The 7764-nt window shown below is 33.7% G+C and overlaps 1 long non-coding RNA gene across 1 annotated transcript; it reads right to left on the bottom strand.

Annotated features, from left to right (window-relative positions):
- Positions 1 to 3004: 3004 nt before the first annotated feature.
- Positions 3005 to 7645, bottom strand: LOC137408234 (uncharacterized). The gene is made up of 3 exons (XR_010980060.1): positions 7608 to 7645; positions 5038 to 5950; positions 3005 to 3193 (listed from the first exon to the last, which is right to left on the bottom strand). It is a non-coding gene; the product is annotated as an uncharacterized lncRNA (long non-coding RNA).
- Positions 7646 to 7764: the final 119 nt, after the last annotated feature.

Consider the following 7764-nt stretch of genomic DNA (forward strand, 5'->3'; position numbering starts at 1 on the left):
ATTGCTACTACATGTAACTACTAGACACAATTTTATCTTGATTAATGACTGTTTTAACTAATCTATCTTGTTGATTAATGTAGGCCTAACCACAATCTCACAGTTGACATTTTCAGGTGTCACAATCTAGAACTAGAATCCCAAGGGGGAATCCCTAAGGTAAGGAATGCCAAGGGGTGTTCCAAATTTGTTTTTATTTTTAAACAAGAAAAATATAGAATAAGTTATACCTCTAGACCATAGGGGGGAGATAACTCTATGCTCTAGACATGCCCGTATTCCCTGGAGCGGCTGGGCAGCCCCAACTTTTTAGTAATTTTTAACGGCTAAATACTAAGAATTGCAGTCTGAGCTCAATCACTTGGAATTTCCAACTACTAATTATGAGTGCTAGGTGCGCTCTAGCGCAACTAGCTATGAGGCTCACTAGTATTGGTTTTGCCTGCCACTAATGCAGTGAGTGAGAGATCCTTTTCTGCATTGAAACAAATCAAAACAGCAATGAGGAGCACTTTCGGCAGGCTTGTCTAAATAATCTTCTAATATTACACATATAAAAATGTTAAAATACATGTAGACACAGAATCAGTTGTGAAAGATTTCTGCCATGGACACATTGACAGAACAAACGCTATTGCAATAAGGAAGTAATAGCTCTTGTTCATTCAATGTTTTTTACAGAAATCTGTATTGTCATAAGTTTTATATCGTTCGTTGAATAAAGAAAAGGTTTTGCCTACCATGAACCATAAGCAATATATTTATGTACATTTCGATGCTTACAATTGATTGCATTTATGCATACTTTGAGGGTTGTTGATGCTTGAAAGGTCCAAAGCTCTGGGGCGCTGCACCGTCTCCCGTTGAAGAGGGGGCTAACACCACCCCTAAACACCCAAGTGTTTATAACTAGTCGCCTAACATTTGCAACCCCAACTTGCAACCAGGGAATACAGGCCTGCCTCTAGACTAAATTATAAGAATAGAAAAGCAATGTCTGAGACTTAAAATTATAGTCACCCTCTTGTTCTTTTGAAATTGGCTCTTTCACTTGATCTGCTGACACGTCTGCCTGCTATGAAAAAGCTGTATTAGAAAAGTAAAAAGGAAAGTGAATGTATTTGTGAATCATTTTATAATGACTAAGCATTAGCCTTGGCGTCCAGGAGGGAAACTATGTTTCAGGGCTTCAATCATGAATCTTGTAGTTTTGGGGGTTCATGGCTACTTCTTGATGCTTTTTTTCCGTCAGCAGAGATTTCATCATATGGAATCTCTAACTATAATCCCTGGCCTGGTATAGGCTGGTACCAGATGCGGATCTTGATACAACACATGACGCAAGCTGTTATCGTCTGGCACTGTCGCTGACAGAAGGTCCAGTTAGATTGCTTTCTTTAGAAGTTAATCCATGGTCTTAATCTGGGCTCTAATTATAAGTTTTTGGCAATTATTTGTCATTTTCTTATGTAAAGTTCTCAATGTTTCAGCCGTGGCATGGGCGGGTTGGATGTGGGAGTTGGCTTGTAATGGTGATTATCCCATCTCTGCAATTAGTTGATGCCCTAACCGTGAAAATCCATTATGTAAGTTGCAACGGTGATGCAACTTGTTATTTCCTTTATGTCTATCTGAACATGGATGATATCTTATATAACATTGCGATTAATAAAAACAAGAATAAACATTCGGCTAGGTCGAACAAATAAATCTTATTCAACCAATAAGGTTAGTCACTGTGATAAAGACTCCAAGTTGGGGAGCCAGAGATTACGCCTACAAGTGATTTAGCCTACAGGAGATTACGCCTACAAGTGATTTTGCCTGCAGGAGATTACGTCTCCAAGCTGAGAGACTATGCCTACGATCTAAAATATTACCCCTACTTTAACTCTGTAATGCAAAAAATAATGAATGGCATGATGAATGCATGTTATGAAAGTGTGTTGATGTATTTTATATGTAAATACACTATTTTTTATATCAAATCTCATAATTATCCACATATCAAATCCTTGCAAATATATAAATTTAATTTGAGTTGATTATTGGGAACCATGGTGATTTAACAGCTGTTTCTTTGCAACAAAGCATTAACTGTTATTGAAGTTAAAACCACATTTATAATAAATCATAAAGCAAAAAACAAGCATATGTATTTTTGAAGTTGTTAGTCTTATACATGCAGACACATGTCAATAACCGAGTATATCTATGTGTTATGAGCAGCCCATTACAAAAAGTGATCAATGGTTGTTGGTCAATATATATATCATGGCATAATTTTGGAGTTTTTTCTCTCCTATTGCCTATCATTATGTCGCACTTTTACATGGAGCCTCACTCACAGCCGGTTGAGATCACCCTTGAGTACATTTCCATATACAGAGTAGATTACAAATATAAGTTATATGATTTACAATAGTGTCATCCATCATAAATGATCAAAAGAAGGCACTCATAAAAATCTGATTTTTCTGCATATAACCTGTTATTTCACTTTGATACAAAAAAATTTTTTTAGTAAACAATATTTTTTTAACAAGAACAGATATTAAATATAACTGAGCCAACTCTAAATTAACAAAAATACTGTTATATACCACAAAACAATTAAGCATAATTATTTGATAACATTATGCTAAAGGGAACATAGCTTCAACCTCTTTGTATTGCTGTAATAAATATTGTTGAAATGAAGTAAAAACCCATTTCCCAATCTCCTTGCATGGCTACTATAACTGCTCCTTCTCTTCAGGTTTGCTATATAATATAACAAGTATAGATTAAAAAACTATTTCGAATTGAATATCATTTAGACTTATGCAAAATTACCATCTTTTGTATAATTTGGAGGAATTGGGCTACTTTTGTATACACAACAGTTCATATGCTAAGTACACATCCTTGTAGTATTTTTACTTGCTGAAGTTTTCCTATTTCATCAATTAAATCAATACACATATTACAAGTTTAGGATTTATTCTGCAAAAAAATACAAACATTAGCCAGTACAGATTTATTTGTTCCATTTTCTCATTCATCCCATATAAGTACCATCATGTCAGTGATACATCTTGAAATGGTAGTATTTGTACTTGTGCTAGTATTTGTTCAATAACGTATGTATCGTCATATCACCCTATCTTCTGACTGTTATCATTCTTTTTCAATCGACTGCTCTCTCAATGTTCTACAAAGTAAAGTAGGAGGACATGAAAAAAGCAATATGTTTTTTTGAAAATATTGGAAAGTATGATCATGCAATTTACTTTCTTTTGCTCGATACATCAGGAACCCAACACTGAGCACGGGATAAGAGATAATTTGGGAATAATTGCGGATAATCTTTTTTGGGATAATTTGCACAGAGTGATGAGGAGAAAGATGGCAGCAATTATAAACAAGTATTGTAAGTGTTTTGGCTCACCATAAATTACTGAGTTAACTGTATATGTGATACAAAAAAGATTTGTACAATTGGTTTCTTTGTAAATATAAATTTTTTAAAATTCACTCAAAAGAACCTTAACCGTAGAGTACTAAGTACTAGAATACGGGTTGCTCATCTGTGACTGGCTGTCTACAGATTGGTTGTGTAATATGTTTAAAGTGAAAGCCCTGCAAAAACAACAAGAATTGTCAGTGGGATTCACTGCTAATTGAAAATGAGAGTGATAATACTGAATCATGATAATCACAAAATCATAGGCTAGATCATGGGGTGGGTAACTCCAAAGCCAGCAAACCATCTACTGACTATGTAAACTTATGTTTAACTGTTGTAATTTACCTATATGATCTTAAAAGTGAATATACGTATGTACATGTATTTCCAGTAAAACAATATACACCCGCAGTGCAAAAAAAATTAGTCAATAATCCTACCTAATTTTTTATTGATTATTTGAATACAGAGATTCATGGAACACCAATATTTCACAAATATTACACTTATAGAGGAGTTAGTGGTTGAATCACCAAATCTTTTTCTATAATTGGTAATGTCAACTTATTTAAACGATGTTACATAAACATCAGACATATTTTTATGACAGAAAACTAGACAACCCGCCCTGCAGTGATTATAGGGATAAAACATCTAACATGAGCTGCAACAAAGTATATACCAAGAAAGTTTGATACACCTTGATAAGCAATTTGGAATACAAATAATTAGATATTCAAACAGTCACACTGATACAGTGTGACTGTTTGTCATTCAATTCTTTTGTAATTACATGAAAAAAAGAAACGTAACAATTCAAATAAAAACCTGGTATGGCTTGACGACATTTTCCGAATTGGAAGTAAAACCTTGACATTCAATGGAGCCAGCGGTATATTAACATCAATCAAATCATGTGATAAAGTTTATTATTTGCAACTGTAATCCAAGGATGTGTGGATAAAGCAGTTTAGATGAAGATGACATGCAGTGAAGATTGATGAGTAAACAAGAGCAGATGACTTCTATTGATTTCGCATAACGGAGAAGGACAGGTTCACCGTTGTCACTACTTTTCTGCAAGCGGCTGATAAGTAATGCTCTAATAGTATTAGTAGCTTTAGAGTCTAGACCAACATTAAAGAGATAAAATTACCAACCATTCATACACCAGCACTGTCGTGGGTGATGCCTATTTAAAGTAGCGATATTATGTTGTTGAGAATACCATGGTTTAGATAAATAAAATGTATGAGTTTATAAATTTTTGACTTGAATATAATTTTTTTTATTTATATTTAATATTTACCAATATAAAATCAAATATATTTATACTTTTAAAATTAAAAAAAATTATATAAAATAAATATAAAATACTATTTATACATTCATAATAAATATAAATATATTTATACTTGTTATAAACTTTTAAATTTATAACAAATATAAATAATTATTATAATTTTTCGAATTCATAACAAATATTTATGGCACTGTAATAATAAGGCACTACTTTTTGTTTCTTATGCCAATCACCCGCATTAACAATATTATTTTATACTGCAGAAAGAAAGATTGTATACCCATACCTCTGGCAGAGTCACCTGTCATTAGAACGACCACCACTGCTGCATCTTTCATTGACTCTGTACCATGACAGGTGGAGCAAAATAGAGCACATAGCAGCCATCAAGGTATCTCTAAGAACTATAAAACAGTAGCACAGCAGTTTAATCGGTACATTTCAGATCTAATTTTTGGAGTAGAATTATGTAGGAATTTTGACTAGCACCAGACTTGACAAAATAACTGCAAGTATCTACAAACTAGGAATTCACTGATTTAGGTAATCAACGAGTTTTGATGTTGGGAAATTTGTCATAATGTACATAACATAGAATTGATGGTTAAATGCACATATTTTTTGCAAGATACAGAACAAATCAACCTAAGCTAGGTTATAGGTATTATATTCTAAAATTCTCAAACAGTAATATAAAGATTAAACTTCTGCTTTATATTTTGTGAGCCAAAACACTACTAATCATTGTATGAGCTAGTTTGGCCTGTTTTGATTAGCTTTATGAAGGTGTCGTGTGTTCAACAACAGCAATGCTCAAACAGACAACTCCCAAACAGCTTGCTGAGAGAGTCTAGAGCTATTTATGTGCCTGCTACGTATTGCATAAAATGATGCTTGGTAGGCTAAGGAACTAGGTATTAAGGAACTCCATGCTAGTAGCAAGAAAGTAGTCGAAGATGAGCTGATGAACTTATCTGATAACACAGAGCCTTAACAGCTACACAAGACAAATCCACCATGCTGCAACAAGATTTATACTCTCTTGAATCTTGAGCCAAACTTCGGCAGATGAGTATTACTATCTCTCTGTTGGCAAGTCCTCTCTGCCGATGGATACAAATAATTTTTTCATCACAGGTGATCAACGTCTTCAAAGTGTGACTTCTAATCCTTATTTTGTGGTAGAGTTGCAGAATCATCTGAAATTTAATAAACCTATTTTTAAAATTGAATCCAAGGAAAAGGAAGTAATCAGCATGCTTAGAAGGGTTCTGAAAGATGCAGATCAAAAGACAAGAAAGAAAGCTGACACTTTACGAGTTAGACATGGTCCTGAGTATGGCTGCATGGTTTGGGACACTTACCTTACAAAGGATATTACTTTGCTAAAGTGAACTAAAAACGCTGCACTGAGATTTTTGCATAGACAAAAAAGCAGAGTTAGTTTTATTCAACTATGAGAAATTAATTATTTTGAAACCTTGAAAGACAGATGAGTTAAACTTTGTCATAATATTTTTAGTAAAATTCTGGGTGGTGATATTGACTTATTGATCAGCACCAATATCAATATACCCATATTGACATTGGTCCCATTCGCTACCTGGGACTTGTAATTTAGATGTTGCGTACAAAGCTACATACATGTAAAATGGTAGCGTACAGCCTGCTACACGTTGTTGGCTTTTCATAATTTAAAGTTTTAGACTACTTGTACTGCTCAGAGGATGAAATTTTTAATGTGATGTTACTTATCACAATTAGCCATCCCAAGACAAACAGTTTTAACTCATGACTCAACCTTTCAATCAATCAACCTTGCCTGCAACACAAAATAATACAACCACTACGTAATCATATGTAATATATATTATGTATATGGTATATTGTACCAAAGATACGTATTTTTGTTATAATATTATTACTACTACTATTAGCAATACATAAGGCAATAAAACATTAACAGTGATCAGAAGAATAGAACAATTTAGTTATAAAGAAATTATGTATTTTTTTGTTATTTATTTGCTAATAATTAGATTATTTTGTCATTCATTTTATTTATTCATTCACCAACTCATTTCACTATTAAGTTACTATAGGCAGACAGACCAATGGCAACAAATATATCGACTTATTAATACCTTATTAATACTAGTTCACCGTGAGTTGCAGACTATAAATTACATGTAATTACCAACTATCAATCAATAATAATTCGTAGCACAACAAATGGTACTATTACCCTAAGGTGGTGATGATTTTATCAGACTCAAAGCGTCTACCAAAGCTTTGGGATTTTAAGCACATATCTTAGCGTTTTGGTGGCTCTGAAGAGACACCGGTAGTAAAAGGCTAGTAGCAGTGGTAGTAATCGTTAAGAAAGTAAAGGAGATAATAAGTTTTTATTTTACATTTCCAAGATTTTCGTTCTGATTGATAGATGACTTTAATCAGTAGTATATTTTTCAATCAATGTTAAGTGAAAACACTACTATCGCATTGTTTGTTACCATTTTTCTTCCATTTTATCTTCAACAATCAATGGTAGGCACCCTCCCCATAACTGTAGACGTATTCTCTAGGAAGTGTAGACGTAACCTCCAGGAAGTGTAAACCTGAGTTTAGGATTATAATGTTTTATGTTACTAGAACTTCCCCGGTCATACAGCCTACGACCAAAGTGATAATGGAAAAAATAAAGGGTACTGCTGATTGTTGAAAAAGTAGTTGTCAGCAGGAATTGACAGAGTATAGTGTTGTAAAGGAATTTGCCGGTCTTTACATGGCACGATCACGTCTATTAGAAAAGAATGCGGGTAGTTTCGTTCTATATTATGTAATGGAAAATCTAACCTAGAGCCGTATAGCTGTGAAACTATAATACGTCTACGATCTAACCAACAACAACGGTAGTGAACATAACTTAGTGGGAATCGCTAAGCCGCTATTGAGCATGCGCGCAGTAGAATTCCTAAGCGATCATTAAACAAAGCACTTTCATTAACACGAT

Source organism: Watersipora subatra, chromosome 1 (assembly GCF_963576615.1).
Source record: "Watersipora subatra chromosome 1, tzWatSuba1.1, whole genome shotgun sequence".
Classification (NCBI taxonomy): domain Eukaryota; kingdom Metazoa; phylum Bryozoa; class Gymnolaemata; order Cheilostomatida; family Watersiporidae; genus Watersipora; species Watersipora subatra.